The following is a 20775-nucleotide window of genomic DNA, read 5'->3' on the forward strand; positions in this document are numbered from 1 at the left end:
ATGTATATAAAATTATTTTTTTTAGCAAATAATATATTTAGATAGTATATACAGTTAATTCCGGATAAAAGCAAAGTTAGGGTAACATCAAGTTTTTCTTATATGTTCCAATCCACGCCAAAACGTAAAAAATTATATAACCAATTTGTCCAAGTCTCAGAATGATCATGAGTCTTTTTTGAAGCTTCCCCGACCAATCAGACTCCTTGAAAGTATTAGCAACATCTTAAACAGTTTATATGAGTCATATGAGTTTATAATGATATCTCAAATCGTTTGCTCTTACGTGACAGGGTACATTATGAAGTCCATCACCCAAACTAACCACATCTAACATCAAACACAGCCTCCAAACTGGCCCAGAACCTGGCAAATATCTTGATGATGATGGTTATGGCCTCTGCCTTGAGAATTGGATCACGCAAGGGAGTCAGCTGCTTTATGTGCACGTTTATTGGACTCTCTTTCCAAGACGCCACACACATATAAGCCCAAGGGTTTCAGACCCAGGGAGCTAGGAGGGAGTAGTCATTCCTCCTGTTAACCTTGGCATCTACACTAATGATCTTCTTGTAGGAGAATAACCGAATCAAGACAGTCATTCCGTGCTTCAGAGTGATTTGAGTGAAATTTAAATTTCACTCAAATCACTTGACCTTCATAGGCTCAGACAGCATTTACCTTTACGTAGCCCTTTAACCTCGGGCTAAAATGGACGGCGGTCCTAATGGTGTGTGGGTTAACGTTCATGCGGCCAGACAGGTACCGAATGGAGATACTGAGGGCGTCATCAATCATGTCCTGCAGGGCCTTCCGGAAGTCTGGAGTGTGGCTTCCCTCTCTGAGCGAGTATGATTCTTTCTTGCAGGTGTTCCCAACCCACATTCAGAACACATTTAAATAATTTTGTATTATTTTCTAATACAGTTTTGTTAGTTAAATCTGATGAATATACTTTTATAACCATAGATCGAAGTTTTTTTACGATATTGAGGTCTAAACTTATTCCGGATTTAAAATCCTTAGTCAGGTACATATAGGACCAAGTTCATTTTATTTTAAAGTCTCTTAACGATTCAATTTCCTCAATATGGAAGTTGTTTGTAAGAAGTAACCCATGTGACAACCAACACCGTCCTTTCCTAATGGCGTACATAATATTTGACAATTTCCTGTGGTGTAACCAAATCAATTCTATAGAATCATAATAATGCTATATTTGGATCAACTTGAGAAATCGTACAAACATTATTAAGGTATAGAAATAGGGGGAAAAACAATTTAAAATCTTTATTAACATTTAAATCTCAAAGGAAGTTCCTTAAATTGATACATTTTTAGCTTTCTATGAAAGCTGAGAAGAAGGAATGGAAGGCTATAGAGCTCAGACTCACACAAACATACAAAAAAAAAATACATCATTAACTTACCATTTCTTTTTACTTTCTTATCTGGATAATAAATAGTATTCTGACAATAAATTAAATCCTGGGTTATTTTTACATTAACTTCAATAGAAATAATGATATATATCAAGACTATAGTAGTTTGTTATTGAAATGCTTATAATTCCCTGAAATTATTTAAATAGTGACAGCAGAATTCCTATATTTTAGTTGCAATGAGACTAAGAGTACCTTATTTTTAAATAAGGTATTTATTTATATTTGCTCATGATGTACATACAGAATTAAAACAATATAAATCGTTAGGAAGAATGCCATTAGTAAAGAAAGCATATATAAGCATTATAGCTTAAAATTAGACTACCTAACCAAGACCTAACAACAATACAATATTGACTAACTAATTAATAATAACAAAGATAAAATAATGTAAAACAGGTGAAAAGTTCTTCAATTTAAAACTTTGAATACTTCATAAAATGTTCGTACCTTCGGACGATCCTTTTCAACGTCAAATAGTGTCGGAGGGAATCATAAATATGATACCGAATCACCTCAAGGGCGAAGACCCGGGAACTTCTATTGGCTTTTTGACAAAAAAATGAGAATATCTCACGGAGCAGATATAATGATTGACCTTAAATCTTGCCTCCAAATATTTTCACACTAAGTTAGCTTAGAACTTCGGCTTAATATTGTGTCCAATTTTGGATGGAGGTAATACACAATAAAAATAAGACGCTGTATTGCTTCATTCTCTAAGCTTTGGGAATTTTCAAGATTTTTGAACAAGCTCTCTCCTATGAACTGTTCCTTATTATATTTACGGTTGTTGTCGAACCATAGATAGGTTTAATCCTTGGAATAGTAGTCTATGAAGAAAAAGTGACTCATTGGAGAGGTCTGAGCTGAGCATTAACTACTGGATATATGCACAATTTAGAGATTATAGATCTCCGTTCGAGTTCGGATCTAGCAGATAAGTCAAAAAGGACCTTGATATAAATTTTAAGCAAAACTCTACGCAAGAGTACAAAACTTCTTCCTAAATCTTTCCTCGATCTTTTGAGAAGCGGAATATAAGATTTATGGAAAATACCCAGAAGCCATTTTCCTTCTTCTTTGATTGCCTTTTCTGCTAAGCTGGGCAGAGCTGAGGTCTAATATACCATCAAGTGTATAATAAAGTTATTATTACATTAAATCCGAGATTCAAGATTCAAGTGCCTACATTGTCAAAGTTTTTAAACACCATAGACCGCATTGCACACTATTTGAATTACCATATTTGAATATTCTATGTGCACTTTTTTACATGTTTCCTTTTCATTCATTTCAATACCAGATCTTGTTTTAAACTTAAAAAAAAGACAATGTTACCTCAATTATCTTATAAGTTGTGCTTCAGAATTGGTTTCCACAAATAAAGTGACATCATCTGTACATAGATCAATTATGTACTTCTGATGTCTTAATAAAACACCAAATCCACTATATTTCCTCTGAATTGATAATGCCAACTCCTTTATAGCCATCACAAAAAGTAAAGGAGCGGCAAAGGCAGCCAAGCCGACAGCTTTTTCCAAGAAATATTAAATTACTTTCTTTTATTTTTAAAATTATTCTTGAAGTCTCATTACACTATCAGCTATTTTTTACCTTTAAGAAAGCCGTTTTGATACGAACCGATTCTTTTATAAAGTATTGGTTCCATTTCCTTAGCTACTACTCCTGAAAGAATTATTTATGTTTCATTTAATATAGTTATTGGTCGGCGAAAAAATAGTTATATTGCAATACATAGCACATAATGGAGTAATTGCACCAAATTCAGGTCGAATAACTAGGCCAAGGACCCATATGTACTCCCACTCCCATTTTTTGTTCTCGGCTTAAAGAAGAATAGGGAGTAACTTTTCCAACCGATGGTATTGCTCCAAGGGCCATTATTGTTTTTAGACTTTTTTAAAGGAGCAATCCTAGTACTTCCCTTTTTGATTTTGAAAGCCAATGGTCATTTTGGCGGTTGTGATGCTGCTGTAAAGTAAAAATATTTTTGTCAAAAAAAAAAAAAAAAAAAAAAAAAAAAAAATTATGATTGAACTATTATGCTTCAAAAAGTACACACTGCATTTGAATTTTCGAATTTTATATTATTGGTTAATGCACATGGTTGATGTTATCTAGTGTTACACATTTTTTTTTTTACTTTAGCAAAATTTAAACAAAAAGGTTTTGTGAGGACATTTATGGAATAAAATCATCAGAAAATAGTGTTTAGCGCAACTTTTATTATTTATGTGAACCCTCAGCTCTAATAATTACCTCAGTAAGAGGCCTAAATCCCTTACAGGCCTTATTTATGTAGTCAGACTCGAGCTTGTTGACCTCCTACTTGATGGAAGCCTATATTAACTGGACACTCCTGTGAGGAGTAGTACACAACTCCCCTCCAGACGTGTCGAAATAGAGTAGTCTAAGCGACTCACGTCTGGAGAGGAAGGAGGCCCAAAAAGTCTCGAAAGTTTTTATCGCAGGAAGGTCTGCGAGTCTTAGCGTCGTGAGGATACGGAGTTTCGCCTGGAATGGAAAAAAGTTGTTCCGGATTTTTTCTCTGGCCTAAGGTAGCACTTTCTTATCCAGAAGTTCGGTGTAAGCATTACTTTTGGCCATATAGTTGAGGGACCTTTAAAACCTTACCATTTGACACAATGGCCTCGAAGTCAAATTTTCAAATATGTCCAAAATTGTCTCCCCTAAATTGGACATCTTCTTGTAACATTAGTTTGGGAGCTTTTAATAATGTTGTCCGGAGCCTTTCCTTTTCCGAATCGCCTGGTTAATTTGATACACAGTTCAAATGTAAACGTCAATAACACTGGTTAATAATTTTTCTTTTTTTTCTTGTATGAACTTTGATAACGTATTCTTATAGAGTTTAGGCTGTTGATTGTGAATATATGCTTAGATTTTCCCCATAGAATCAAGTTTTTGGGCTGATGTTTAATTTTTGTGGATGTTTACATTAAAAGCTATAATTATACAACGTGTCCAATTATTTATATATGTCTTTTTCTCTCTTTGACTCGAGTACTTACCGTGTTTTAATATATAACTCGGGGTGTGCCAGCTTTTCCTTTAGCAATCAATGTATCCTATATTTAATCCAATCAATACTAGTATAGCTCTCATTGGATGCACTTTCTCGTGTTACTCTCATTTGGATTAAGAAAAAGATGAGGATTATTAAAAAAAATATATAATCACCCTCATACAAGTTTACAAAATCCGAACAAATCTGTATAAAAGTATAAACTAGCCATGTCTTTATCCTCACAGAGAATAAAATACTTTAGCTAGTCAGCTATATTCTGCTACTTCTGTGGATGCTTTACTTTATTACCTCAAAGACGGAACATAACTCCCTATAAAGGAGGAGTATGGAAACATCAAAATAGTACTTGAACGATTGAAATACCCCGATCACTAGTGGTTAATCTTTATGGATTTAAAATTGGTGAACTTCCTATCGGTTCAAAAAGGAGGTTACACAAAATACCCTTGTTTCCTTTGCTACTAGGACAATAGACTTGACAAGAATCTCTGGGTTAGAATGGAATAAAATTAAACCTTTTAGTCAAAAACCTCATGTGATAACCAACAACTATTTACACATTGAAATTAACAGCTAATATGCAAATAAAACCCCTTGAAACAAAAATAATGTATTTTTTAAATTAAGGATTTTTAGTATTTGTTGTGGTACTTTTTAATCACCCTATTAAACAAAAATTGATGTAATAGACAAAAACTAATGATAGATTTGGAATTAAAAGCAAAAATGAAGTTAAATTCATTTTAAAAACCCATGCATGGAAAATAGTATTGACCAGTGTAATTGAAAATATTTTTTTGGAGTTATTTTGAAGGACGTCTCTGTTCCATGACACAACTTTTCATAAATGACATCATTTAAATAAATATATCTTTTATAATTTTAATAGGCCAAACATTGACTTTGATTATGCTTAAGTCAAAATATTCACATGTGTTAAAAATACATTAAGTTTTACTAAACTAGTTCAAATGTTAAACTAAGTTACTTTTTTATAATATTTGTGGGAATAGAGCCTTGTAGAGGGTACCATAAAATTTGGGACTTTTTTCAAAAACCAACAACAGGGACAAGACGGGACGGAATAATTTTTCAGTTTACCAAAGAAAATACACTTTTTCGCTCAAAATTAGCTTGAATTTTCATTAATTATATGGAGTAGTACTTTTCAAATTATAACACAATATTGCTTTTGATCCATTATTTCCAAAATAACAAAAGTAGTGTCACAATTAGCAGAATAATAAATCACAAACTAAAGAACATATTTTCATGAAACTTTGACAGATGTCTTTTGAAGGCTGGTCCACACTGAAAATGAGGTAAATGGCAAAAAAAGGTTCTTCAGTCACCTGCTACATAAATCTCAATATTTCATTTTGGGAGAATTATAGACTTTGTGATCAAATTTACTTTAAAACCTTTATTTAATTAAAGAAACTTCATTTAACCCCTTCATTCTTGCTTTTATTCTATTTTTCAACTACAACAAACAATCATTCTAGCCTGCTTTTATATTAATGGTTCACATATTTTTTATTATTCACTATTTCAATTAGTTTATTGATATTTTTATAATCTATTTTCTGTACTTTTAGTTTATTTGATAAAAATATAAAGTATATCAATTGTGTATATATTTAATACTTTTTGAAAATTGTATGTTATTTTTTTATATTATAAATTATGATGGAACACTTTGAAGACCCATTTTACCCAATATCACTCTAAAATTATTTATAAATGGCCGTTATTTTTCGTCATATTGCTTTTTTTGAACATGAGAGATTATTCGAAAAATATATTCAAAGACTAAAGGCATCATGACTATGATACTAGTTGCTTTCCTAATACAACTCTCATTGTCCTTTTTACAATAAAATGTAAAAAACAATTTTTGTAAATTTTTATATCTGTTACATCCATTATGTACGAAAATTAGGGTAATCCAGAAAAACGTTAATAGAAAGCTTATTTTTGAAATATGATATTTCATCTTAGTACATATAATTTAAATTCGATTTTCTGTAACATATAAGAATTTCATTCAAAAATGGGTACCTACAGTCTTTACAGTTACCATCAGACTCGAAGGAGGTCCTTGATGGATATTCATTCGTTCTATAGGCTGATGTCAAGCCTTGGGCCTAACACAAGTTTATGAATGCACCTTGGATCTTAAGGAAGATGGAGCTACCTCATATAGCCAAGACTATTCAAGACTGGCTCACAGCGAATATTTCAAACTTTTTGTCTAATGAAGAATGGCCTTTGATTGAACAGCACTATCTTTATATCTAAAGACACATTAATTGGATTAATATTTTTAATCTTTACTTAGAAGGGATAAACGCCATTTAGTCTAGGTAAACATCTAGGACGTACGAAATTGTGTATAACGTGATTATTCTTCAATTTTTTTAATTAATATGGTAGTCTACTTTTAGTTACAACGCAACTTTGATCGACCGCATCCAAGTCATTTATGAATATTTTCAATATATTTTCTTTAGTTAGGAATAAACATTAATTTTTTGAATATTAGGTATATTTTTGTCATAAAAAAGTTATCAAAATAGTAGAGAAATAAGTAATATATTATGAATAATCGGATATTATATAATAAACATGAAATTATAATGTCAAAGCAAGCCAATAATAATATCTTAATTTGTCATTTATGCTGAATATAATAAATATAGAGCTTAATATAATGATCTTGCTAACATAACTGAATATGATGTATTAAGTAAGCCTTGTGATTTTGACTATATTTCTTTAGAGATATATATTTTTGCAAATATTTAAATAATACTCAGGAAATAAAATTTTCAATAGCATTCCTATATTCATATTGCTTGAACAGTTTGTAACACAGACCAACATAATAGTTCAACAACTGATAAAAGTAATATTTTTTATTACTCGCATGTCTACAATTGTAATAATTAAATAGTATTTTCCTATCGATATAGAGTTGAAGGAATCAATAAGATACAATAATAAAATAACGGATGACTCATAAATAGGGAACTAAATTTTGACGAATATCTTTTATGTTTTAATTTATTTGTCCAACCAAATTGTATTATTATTTTGTTACATTTTAACTATTGTGTTCAATAAAACACATTATAATTAGTTCTTATGGAAAACATTTAGTTATTATCTATAATAAATTTATTAGTGTGGATATCCTAGTTCTTTGCAAGAGTAATGCTTCAATATGACGAGAAGCTGTTAAGAAAATGATTCCCGACTTATTAAGTTTGGGAATTACAACTACATTCAGACATTCGAATTGAATTATGCGTAAGTTAAGAGGTCACTTATATCTTTTTTAAACACATAATCACTTAAAAGTTCCCAATAACAATTTGTATATAATAATATAACAGAATAAAATTATCTTTCACATGTCTTCCAATGACAAAATAGACTCAAAAGTAATAAAGAAATCAAGGATGAGCTTGAAGTGTTCATAAATATTTATAATTTCTGCATTTCGGAACACTGAAGGACTCTTAACAATGAATGTAACATACAAAGAAGAACATCAACATTATGATTATTATTTTCCTTGCTTTTTGAAAGACTGTAAAATTTTCAATAATCTAAATTCGATACCAGGAGCGTTTAAGTTTGTGCCTCTTGTTGCTTTTAAGTGGACCAGAGTTGTTAGGAGCATGGCAACAAGACAATCTTTCTTCTGAATTTTTATACCGTATTTCTCTTATTTTCTTTTCCTTTTTTCCTCACAGGTTCAACTCTGCCACATGAGAAGATGGGAACATTTTATTCAGTGAAACAATAAAATCAGTTGGTAGGTTTGACTTTAGTTAGAATGACTTTACGTTAAGGTCTCAAAGGAAATAGTAATTAATAGGGGGTGTACCGATGCATTGGAACTGGCAAAAATCGGCCTTTTTTGAAGTATCAGAATCGGTTATCGGCTCAATACTACCGATTCCATCGATACCGATGTAGAACTATTTTTATTAATAATATGACTTATTTAAGCTCCTTTTTGGAGACAAAATCACGGTTACAAATCAATAAAATAGTTAGACTAGGGGGGATGTTGTTCAGACAATTTAAAAATAAAGAAAATAAGGGGTGGGGGGAGTACAAAAAAGAATAAACAAATTTGCAGGTCCGTACAGTAAATTTACTTGAAAGTAACAACTTAGAAATAACCACATTCTTAGTTCCCATGCATTTGAATTGTATCATAAGTCAACCAAAAAGTCGTAACAGTAGGAGTTAAGTTGAGTTGTTTACTTTGAAAACATTTAGTAACTTTTTAACTAAATATTTTATTTTTCTATGATTATTGAAATAATATTGTCAATAACACTACCAAAGTCGAGTCCATATTTTCTGAGTCATCAATACCCGTCCCGGTTCATTAAAAAAGACACAAGTCCAGATTCGAGCACTGGCTTATACATATTTCAATTCCTGGGGGAAGCATATAACACTCTGTTATGAATTGGAAACAGTTTTATACCATTTGATCTCTTGTGGACCGAACCAGATCAGAAGCTGAGGAACGAGACAGCTAACTTTTTTTTTTACTTATTTTTTTATATTAAAAATAGGGGAAAACTTGACTTGGCTCTCTTAAGCCCTTAAGAAAAAATTCTAGATTAGTAACCATGTATTTCTTAGTTACCAAAATAAAAACAGCATATTTTTGAGGAATTCTAAGTTAACAATAATAATATTAAACACAAAATTCTTGAAAAAACAAACAAAGATGAATGTTTAGCGTTGCTTGCCATAGTCAGATAACCATATACTATAATATTGTCATTTCAAAATGCTTAATGTGGGACCGATAAAAATTATTTGAATTTAAAAATATTTCATACAGTGTGTTTTGATTATAGGTATAACATTTTTATTATACCGCCAAAGCAATATTTATTACTTGGGGGAGGGGGTTTGATGCACCCTAATCCCTATATATCAATATTTATCACTATAGGATTCATAGACGAACTGATTAAAGAAGTGGTCAATCTTATTCTCGGAATACCTATCATAATCTACAAGAGATTTATTCATGACATCTAATTGATATGGATTGGTACAGATGAAGAATTCAAGACCATCAAACAGAAGATCATTGAACTTTACCACACAATAAAATTCAGTTGCTCATATGACTTCCTGAACAAATCTATAACTTTCCTTGACAGTTATATCTCCATCAAAAAAGGCAAGTTGATGACTAACCTGTACAGGGAAGAATGTGACAGAGTTTAGTACTTGCTTCCTTCTTCCTCACATCCTGCTCATCTTACTAAAAACACACAAATGATGGTAGAACTGAAGGAGATGTTGATGAGTAGAAATTACTCCAGAAGAGTTGTTGAAGACTGTCTAAACAGAGCCATGGACATAAAAAGAGAAGAAGCACTCAAACCCAGTGTCAAAGTGGAATGTAATCGAGTTGTATTTACGTGCAATTGTTATGTAACAGTCGTTTGAGTGACATGATTTTTTTACCAACATAGTCTCCTTATGAAAAAGAAGTTTGAACTTCAATAATTCCTCGATAATTCAAATTACAGAAGTGTTTGGACGCTTAAAATTGCAGAGCATCATTGTTACTAACAGATTGTAAAGTTTTCAAAAAAAATATTTTGAATTTTAAATTTAATTTTGGTGTTTAAATGTATTTTTTAAGTAAAATTAGTTATTTTTTTGGAAAAAGTAATTTATTTAACATATAAAGGACAAAAAAGTCTAATACATTTTTTTAAGAAAAAAAGTTTTATAATTTTTTAATAATATATTTATGTTATTCCTCAAAACTGGCTATTTTAAATTTAAAATATATAATTATGTATACGCTGTACGTGTACTGTCTTTCGTGTACATCTTTCTGCAGGCCCCTTTATGCAACAGCATAATTTAACTTAACCAAAACATAAAAAAATGAATAATCGACAATAGCTTAGGAACAATTTAAAATAGATTAACCAATTTGATTTTTGGAGGAGGATTTGCATTCTACCAAGTGTCCATTCTAATTCCTTTAATATAAAATCCCTATAGATTGAAGGACGCAAGAGGTGATGTTATTATAAATACTCAAGAGTGTATACATAGACTGTTGTTTCTTCTACCAAACTCTGCTCTATGAATATAGAAGTAGTGTTTAATTAAAATGCATATTTTCAAGTTTCGTCAAATTCAATTTTTTGAGAATTCTCAAATGATATTACATTTTTTAACCATCAACAACTACTTAAATAAGGAAAAAGTATTGCAGTATTTTATTGCTCTTTTGAGTGAGTCAGAAATTTGACTAATCATTGACAAATGTTTCGAGTGAGTTTTGATCATTTGATTTGAAGCAAAGTCTAAGTTTCCAAAATATTATGGTTGGCTAGTTTCAGTCCTGCATATTTTATGTGGAAAAAACAATATTTTTTTACTATAGATATGGATTTCAAAATACCATAATTTAATTCAAGTATTTCATTCGTACATAACTATCAACTTAAATATTTATTTTCATATAATCGCTATAGTGATTTGAAAAACTCTTCTATATATATATGTGGTGCATGTAATTAAAATTATTTATACATACTAGTTGAGATCATGTTTTGGAGTTTTATTTAGTTTCTTTTTATTTTCCTTGTTATTATAATTTTGTTGTTGTATTGTGAGTCAGTTCGATATTTAGATTCTTAGAATAAACGTGTATTTCAATAAATAAAAATGTTTAAATCCGAATTAAAGTTTAATCCAAAATTGGATTCTACAATGGTGACCACGACAGAAAGAATCTACTGTACCAAAGTAACTAAAAATGAAAATGTAGACATAAACCACGTTTCTGTCAAGTTACTAAGGTTCACGGTCTTTCGTTCGTCTGGATATTGTCTTCGTGCGGAGGATCAATTTGAGCTAGCAAAGATAACTCAAGAAAGAACCAAATATAAGTATCTCCTCAGTACTATATCCAAAGATATATTACATAAGATTCCTGATTTTTCATTGAATAAGTGCCTTGAATCTGAAGTTCCTTATAAAGAATTAAAATCTTTACCTTTAAATCAGTGTCTTGGCTCTAAAAAACAATTGACTAGTGATTTTGTTAAAATAATTAGAAACAGTGATAATATAGAAGTGAGTGAAATGGAATATAGAAATTGGGATTTGGTTAAAGAGATTTGTAAGGATAAAACGGATTTTAAGGAGACATTGATCAAGTACATAAATTAGTGAATGCCTTCCTTTATCATCTCGTCAACACCTTAATCAAAGTTTTGAGAGAATGCCCTATGAAGAGTATGTAAGCACGTGTAAGTTGAACAATTTGCATATTCATCAGTTAGAGGAGGAGAAGAAACACTTGCCGAAGAAATTAATTAGATCAATAAAAAAACAACGCCTAATGTAAAAATATTAATTTAAAATGTAAAGAATCCAAAAATTTATCTTCTACCTCTATCTTCTATTATTATAAGAATATTTATCAATTATTTAAAAAAACGCTCAGATTTGTTTAGATTACAAGCCCATATTACTGATCCTAGAAATAATATTAAATGACTTATAACTTTTTTGATTGATACGGGAGCAGAACGGTCATTGCTTCCTAATTTTCAATTTTTATTCTTACGAGAGTCAGGTGTTAGATTATTGGTTGCAAACAACGAAGTATTGAATTTTTTTGGATTCTCAAAATAGGTTCAATTATCTGGAATTGACACAGTATCTTGGAATTTTATTGTTACGGATATGAGTTTCGGAATTATTGGTTTCGATTTCTTTAAAAAATACGAAATTGTAGTTGGTGTTGCAAATAGTAAATTGATTAAAAATGGTAGTGCGATCAATTGTATAAACGAGATTTCTTCATGTTCAAAAGTAGACTAAATACAATTTTCCCGCGTTGCATGATAATTCTTTTAAAGGTCATTGCTTACACAGAGTACACCATACTATAGAAATGAGCGGCATGCCAGTTTTTTCTCGACCACGAAGATTTATCATGTAACAAATATAAATAATTAAGTCTGAGATACAAAAATGACTGAAAGAGAGAATAATAGAAGAGTCAAAGTCTTGTTGGTCCTCTCCAATACACTTAGTTAAAAAATAAAATGGTGATTGGCGATTAGTCGGGGATTACAGATTGCTTAATAACGATACAAAGTCCGACAAATATCCTATGACTGCCGTACAACATTCCAATCACTTGATTAATATATATTGTTATTTTAGTATGCTTGACATGTTGAAAGCTTACCATCAAATTCCAATATTGTCTGAAGACAAAGAAAAAACTGCATTTTTGATTTTATCAATATATTCGCATGCCGTTTGGACTGAAGAATGCCACCAGCTCATTTTAGCAAATGATTGATAGAGTATTGGAACATATCAATGGTTGTTTTGCATACATAGACGACATCTTATTGTTTTCAAAACAAAAACCATAATTTAATCGCTGAAGTGCTAAAATAGTTCAAAGAAAATAGTTTTACCTACTATATAAGTAAAAACAAGTTCTGTAAAAAAGAGATTTATTTTTTGGGATTTACTATAAGTCAAAAAGGGATCAAGCCATTAGACAATAAAATGTCAGAGTTAAGGTCATTTGAAAGACCTTTGAATGTTCGAGGAATGAATAAGTAAATCGGAATGGCAAATTATTATAGACGTTTCATACCACATCCCGGATCATTACTACATCATTTCTACAAAGCTATTAATAACAAAAAGAAAAATGATCCCATTAACGGGTCTTCTTAATTAAATCATTCGTTTGAAGATTTCAAGATAAGGATAGATGATGTAACAACACTAACAAAATACATACCTGAAAAAGGATCGATACTTCTGATAAAAGTATTGGAGTTGTTTTAGAACAGGGAGAGAGTTGTAAATTTCGTTCTCTTGGCTCTTACAGTAGGATATTGTCAGAAAGAGAACGAAAAGGCTCGGCCTTTGCTAGGAAATTGATAGCCTTATGAGAAGTAGTCAGACATTTTAGCTATATTATCGAAGGTAAAAATGCAGAATGTCTCACCGATCATAAACCATTAGTTACTGCTCAATTTGCGAAAGAACCTAAATGTACCATCAAATACAATCGTTATTTTGTAGGATTAAGCGAAAGGAATATCAATTTATCTCGTATATCATGGAAGCATAATGTGTCAGCTGATTTATTTTCAAGAATAAATTTTATTGATTGGGAGACTTGAACAAATGAAGGAAAATGCCCTCATTTAATACCCATTCGCAGAATTGATTTCTATTGATGGACAAAACATAGTTTGCAATGTTCGAGCAAAAAATGGTATCCCTGTAGTTCCTAAGACGATGATAAATGAGGTCTTACCGTTACTTCACAACGAATCTCATCTTGGAATTAAGAATACAATTCGAAAGATCAAGGGACAGTTGTGCTCATGTACTGCTTAGGATCTTACTTGACCTTAGGACAACAGTCTGTCTCGGGAAGGAATATAATAGATTACTTCGGCAAGATAATGTCATTTATTCTATGGGTACCTCCAATACATATTTGATTAACGGTTTAATCTCTCCGAATTGTAACTAGTCAAGTATTGTATGGAATCTCTCAGAGTTGGAGTCATTTCACTCCAGCTCATCAGCTTGGGAAATTATCAACGTTTCTTGTTGAAGCAAGAATAGTTCTTTTTGATCCCCTAACAGGTGTTCATACCAATAACATTAAGTCTTAGTGATTAACACTACGATTCTACGTGAATCAATGCCAATGGGTGGAGTTAAACCTTGAATTCATTGGATGAATCCTTTTTGTTGAGGGAAAGTTGAGAAAACAGCAGAAGATTATCTAGACAATTGCGTTTGAAGCAAAGTGAATGGAAATGTGTGCATTTGCACCTTGAACTCTCAGTAGTCTATTGGATGAATATCTTTGCATTGAGGGTAAGATATAAGAAGACAGCAAAAGATTATTTACCTTATATGATGTTCCTATTTTCCCAATGGTTCATACCCAATAAAGGCGATATATTCGAACTAATTAATCATTTAAGAACTCAAATCAATTCACTTATGAAATGAATATTTAATATTAAATTAATTGATTAATAAAGCTATTAATTCGACAATCTAAATTTAATCTTTAATTTTTGAATCAATCAGAAAATGAATTTCGCAATAACGGAGTGGCAAATTGTAGTTCATTAGTTCCTACATCCTAAAAAGATACACATTTTTATATTCTTAAAAATATTGAGTTATTGAGGCATGAGTCACTTATTCGGAGGTAGTCCATTGATTTCGTTGCTTATTAATAGGTTGAACCAAATCGAACATGAATCTTCAAAGTTAGTGAATGAAGCCTTTCTCAACATAGAAGATAAATTGGATTTTGAATAACGGTATTGCAAAAATGTATAAAGGAGACATTAATTAGTAGTTATTATTGATAAATGAAACCAAAGAATATATAAGGCTAGAAAATCAACATCATCTATCAAAATCCAAATGATAACTTTTGATTGTTGAAGTAAATGAAGGATTTACTGTTACAGACAATCCTTCTTAATTATAGATCCAACATATTATCAGCAAAATATAAATTTTGAAATGGAAGAGTTTCGATTAAACATATGATCGAATTAGAAATGAAACTTCTGGAGTTGACAATTGGAGCAGACATGACTTGAGAACAATAGCATATATTTGAGAATGTTATCATTTCTCAAGGCTTCATGAGTTGAACTGAAGGGAAACGACTAGGACTCGAAGAGACTCCATGACTTGGCTATAGTTAGAAGCCGAGTAGATATTTAATAATGAATCAGATATTGGAAGTATCCTTCAAAAAGATGGCATCATAAAGCAAAATTGGTCCATTATATTCCTTCCCGTGACATAGTTGGAAACACGGATATGAATATGATCGTTTTTATAATAATGTCACAAAAGGAGGAGGGAAAATTCTTCTTTTTCTTTTTATGAATATACATTCCCTTAATATGAATATCTATAAATTACATAAAAAAAATAATGGAAAATATAGAAAAAAACCCTATTTTCTCAAATTTTCCAAGTGTACTTGATGTAATTTAAGGCTATCCCACATAATTTTTAAGATTGTATTTTTGAAATCCTCATGAAAAGACACAATAAAAAAATTCTACTAGTTTTTAATTTTCAAAAAATGAAAAGTACGAGTTCGATTTTACCACTTTTTCGAATTTCGAAAAGACAGCAGTAGGAAAACACCACTAGGTTTTGATTTTTCACAAAAGAAAAGAAAGAAGAATAGTACGGCTCAGGTCTACAATAGATAGACACCTAATCGGGGATTTATCCTTTGATCATAAACTCCTTAAAATATATATTTTGTTAGTACTTTATATTTTCAATTCTATAAATGGACTTTTAAAATTATACATTAAAAAGTTATTAAATTAGCTAATATATTATTGCAAAAATCATTGTTTCTGCATCAATTTAACCCTTCACTTAGCAATTTTATTTCAAATTAATAAAAAAAAATTAATGGTCTTGAAATTAAATTATTTTTTTTAATATAATAGAAAATGAATTAGGATACAAAGTACTTTTATTACATTATTTAAAAATAATGTATTACTCAACTCAATCACCCATTCGAAGCATTAGTGGGTTCAAACACGCGAGTTTTTAAACTAGTTCAAGCATTAAGTATCTCCATGTATATATTTTTTTCTAACGACACTTATGCTTCGTGATGTAAATCGTGTATATTTTTTAGCTTACCCGCTTTATCCGACGAATTAATTTTATTTTCCTCAGCTGTTGTGATTGTTATTCAACTCCTGAGTAGTGAACTTCATTTTCTGCTACATTCCATTATTATCAAAACTGATGAAACATTCGTCTGTGTTCCTAAACGAAGGAGAGTTATCTTGTAGATTTGTTGCAAAAGTTTAATTAAAAGTTATTTTACGACTCCGAGTATACTTGAGGATCATATTTGGAGAATTCTGACCACTTAGCTTGTTTATTTTGTTCCCCCTCCTCCCTTGTTACAGTTGATCGTAGTGGACCTAATGAAACGGCATGACAGCTAAGCGGCTCTCCTCCAAAACATTCTTCAAATTGTCAGAGTTTCCATGTGATAAACGGTTTCTATATTTTAGCATGCCCAAAATAAACATGATTTTCAACACTATGTACTTACGATGATGTGGATAACATCTTTTTTTAATTTTTTTCTTTCAAAATTGATATTTCTAGCTTTAATCATGGGATTTCATCAAAAAATAAGACATGCCTCAAAAATTTATAATCTTTTAATTTCTTGGTATTTTTGTAGACAAACTCTTTTTATCTGACCTAAATTTAAATATAAAAATATGTTTACAAAATTTGAGAATTACATATTAATTTTTTACTTAAAAAAATCATTTTATTATATAAAATTCCTCTCAAATTTTATTTAACTTGGAAAACCATTTTTTTAACTTTTTTTTGAGGTATACAGTATTTGTATATTACTGACTACTATAAAAATATTCAAAGTGTATATGTACATATTTTGAGACATGGACATCAATTTTTATAAAATAAAAATTATCATTTCAGTAGAAGGAGTTATTCATATATGTAAATTTTTTTTGAGTATTGGCCCTCAATGGATTAAAAATTCTTTAAAATCTCTATGAAAAGTATTAATACTGTATAATATATACTAAGCTACGCAGAAAAGGTTTAAAGGATTATAATCGAAGATTTGTGTACGTACTCAATATTTTTAAGCTTCGATTTTATTTTGCAGGACGTTCTGACAAAAAACATACAAAATTATAATTTTTTACAAGTTTAGTGTATTCATCAAAGAAATTGTTATTTAGGATTAATGAAAATATCCAAATAGATTTTTAGATAAAAAGAAATTAGTAATGATCTTCATGTCAAAAGTAGAACTTTTTTTAAAACTTGTAATAAAGGTTATATTCTGGAATCAAAGACTTCGATACGTATTCTTTAAGTGTGCCCACATCGTTAAACCTAGGATGCTGAAATGTTGCATGGGTGCCTCTATGGAACCTAGCTAGGCTAAAACGGGGATGTTTTTTTTTTTGGGGGAGGTGTGTCAAATAGGGGGCTTATGCTATACACAAACTGTTATTTGGAGTTTAAAGAGACCAAAGTTAGAGTTTTAAATCAAAAAGTGTCTGGTGTCTCAAAAAACAAAGAAAAAAACTAAAGAAATAACTAAATTTTTCAAACTCAAAAAGTTAGGGGCAAAAAAAGTAATCCGTGAAAATTGCAACTTTTTTTTTCAGGTGCAAAAAAATTAATTTCCAATGAATTTTGGATTCGTAAAAAAAAAGTTAGTAGAAATTTGTCTCAAGATTTGTTTGCATATAAATTTGAGAAAAAAAATTTGATGCTTAACAGAAATATCAGTCATTTTCTGAATAAGTTTTCATTTTTTTTTTACTATTTTTTTTTCGTCAAATGCCAATTTTTAATAGGAAGAAGAAATGGAACGATGATTTTTATAAATAAAGTTTTAGACTCTACCTATTAAATAAAGTATTTTTAATGGAACAAAACGATGATTTTTATAAATAAAATTTTAGACTCTATTAATTAAATAGAGTATTTTTAATGGCACAAAAAAATGCTTTAAAATTTAGACTCTATCTAATAAATACAGTATTTTTAATTTCTAAAACATTGTCTAAAATAATTTTTGTAATATTTGCAATATCTGAACTATGTATGGCGCTTTCTTTTTTCAAAACATTATTCTCTATAATTTTTTGGTTTTTGCAAGTACGAAAAAAATATTAGTAGATTTGTGTTTTTTTACGATTCTAGTAAATTCAAAACTATTTTTTTGCAAAATTAGTGCAAAACAGTTTTATTCGATTTTCGTTGTAGATTTCGTTTAGTAATTTTTTTTACAAAAATAAAAAGTGGATTTCTCATATAATTTTTTTTATTCACATTTTGATAGGTTATTAGAAGTTTATAATGCTGGTTAAAATAATTCATAATTTATTTTTTAATGTTTGTCCTTATCAAAGGTGTCCAAAAGTTAAGAAGAAATAATAATACCCTATTTAACTAACACTTATAATTTTTAGAAAAAAATAATAATTCTAAAGTGGATAATTCATGGAATTTGGGTTAATGGTGTGACTTATAAAATCCTTACTTTTTTTTCTATTTTGTAAAAAAAAAAAATCATCGAAGATATCATTTTATATGAAAATAGACAAATTAATGTACAAAAACACTATTTATATTAAATTATGATTGTTATAAATCAAACCATTGTTCCTAACTCTATAAATTTTTCACTCATTATTTTCCATTTAATTATATAGGGTTTACCCCAATATGGATCCAAAAAATTAGTAATTGTTTTGTTCCTTGTGTCATAGCAAAAATCAAAATTAATACAAGTTTTGTTAAACTTACTAATAGCTTTACAATGATGTATTATACTTGCTTATCATTTCTTTGGTTTAAAAGATATTGCTAATCCAAAATTCAATCAAAAGCCAATTATTGCATCTTTAAGTCTTCCAAACTCAAATATGAATGGAGTTAAAGATCCAAAATTTCATTTCTGAGCTAGTTTACTGTTAATAATATCACATATTAATTTTTAGTCAAATCTGTGTCCTCGTGAAAATTTCTCATATTATTTATATATAGAATTCATTTGAAGATGAACATTTTAGAGGAAACATATTATACTAAATTTTGGAAATATGGTATCATTTATAGTAGTCCTAATCAGAATTGAATCATTGGACAATCCCTCTGGGTTCTGAGGTATTCAAGATGAGGAAATTAGTATTTTGATAATTTTTTGAATAATCATGTAATACATGGAAAGAACAGTCCCGGACTTCACACTTAGATCGTGCTATTTTATTTTAAATCACTTCAGTTTTAGTTTTTACCAATTAATGTGCTAAAACTATTACGGGGACTCCATTTTATATAGCAAATAAAATAGTAATAATAATTTAAAAAATTCTAATTTTAAACAAAAAAAAAACAAATACAATTTTTCTTTGTTAATCCCATGTATTATCGTAAACTAAAGCTATGATATGCAAGTATTAAAATTCATCATTAAAAAAATTATTAGATAGTCAAATAAAACTTGATACAAAATTGAATAAAACCATATTTTCTTTCTTTACTATTTAACTGCACTGTACATGAGTTTTTTACATCCTCAAGGTTATTTCTACGCAATGCAGTAAATATCTTTTGTCAGTTATCTCAACGTCAACTTAATTACTACACCCATGAAAAGTGAAAGCTCACAAACTTATTGCAGTCATTTATTTGAAGTGAATATATTTGCTATTTGCCAAAATCCCAATTGTTTTTTTTTCTCTTATCATGACATTACTTCATATTTTAGGCATCCTTTTTAAGTCTATTCAATTTCATTTTTACAAAGAATTCTGAGGTAAAGAGTCAATTTGCATATGTATCTGAAAGATATATATAATTATTTTAATTTAAAACTACCCTAATATAAAAAACATCCATAAAACTACAGTAAAGTACATAAACAAATCACAAATATCCATATAATAAAAATTACAATAAAACAATAATAGAAATTACAATAAAACTAATAAAAAAAACCAATAAAATAATATGAAAAACAGTTTTAGATGGAAGATAAATGAATGAATTAGTTTGAATTGTAAGGCTCTTTTAGCGAAAAGGATGACCATTACAAATCTCTTCAAGAGGTTCACTTTTGAGTTTTGATGAGTTCGTTAGCATTTTGGTCATGTTACAAAAATCTGACAATCTAAGTTGTAACCCTGAACATTTGAATAATAATTTGGAGTAGATCAGCTTAGCTATCTTGACTTTTAATTAGATCAGCTACAAGCAGCTGTGAAGAAAGAGGTGGGAAATAAATCATAACTTTGACGAGAATGACAACGATGTCGATTCTCAATTCTACTCTGGATTGTAACAAGGACTTATAATTATAACTCTGCAGCAAATCCTCAGGATTACTCTCCATCTTTTTGAGCTCAAAAATTCAATTGGTTGAACACCATAGTTAAAAAGTAAAGAGCTCCTGTTCAAAGGCTTTAATGTTCCAACAATTTTAGTATTTTGAATACCTTACTTAGGTCAAGCATATAAAATGATTGACTAAACAAATCCAAATATCAAAAAAATTAAGAAAACACATTAAAAAAAAAAATACATAATACAAAAAAATGTTTAAAA

This window comes from Lepeophtheirus salmonis, chromosome 4 (assembly GCF_016086655.4).
Source record: "Lepeophtheirus salmonis chromosome 4, UVic_Lsal_1.4, whole genome shotgun sequence".
Lineage (NCBI taxonomy): Eukaryota > Metazoa > Arthropoda > Copepoda > Siphonostomatoida > Caligidae > Lepeophtheirus > Lepeophtheirus salmonis.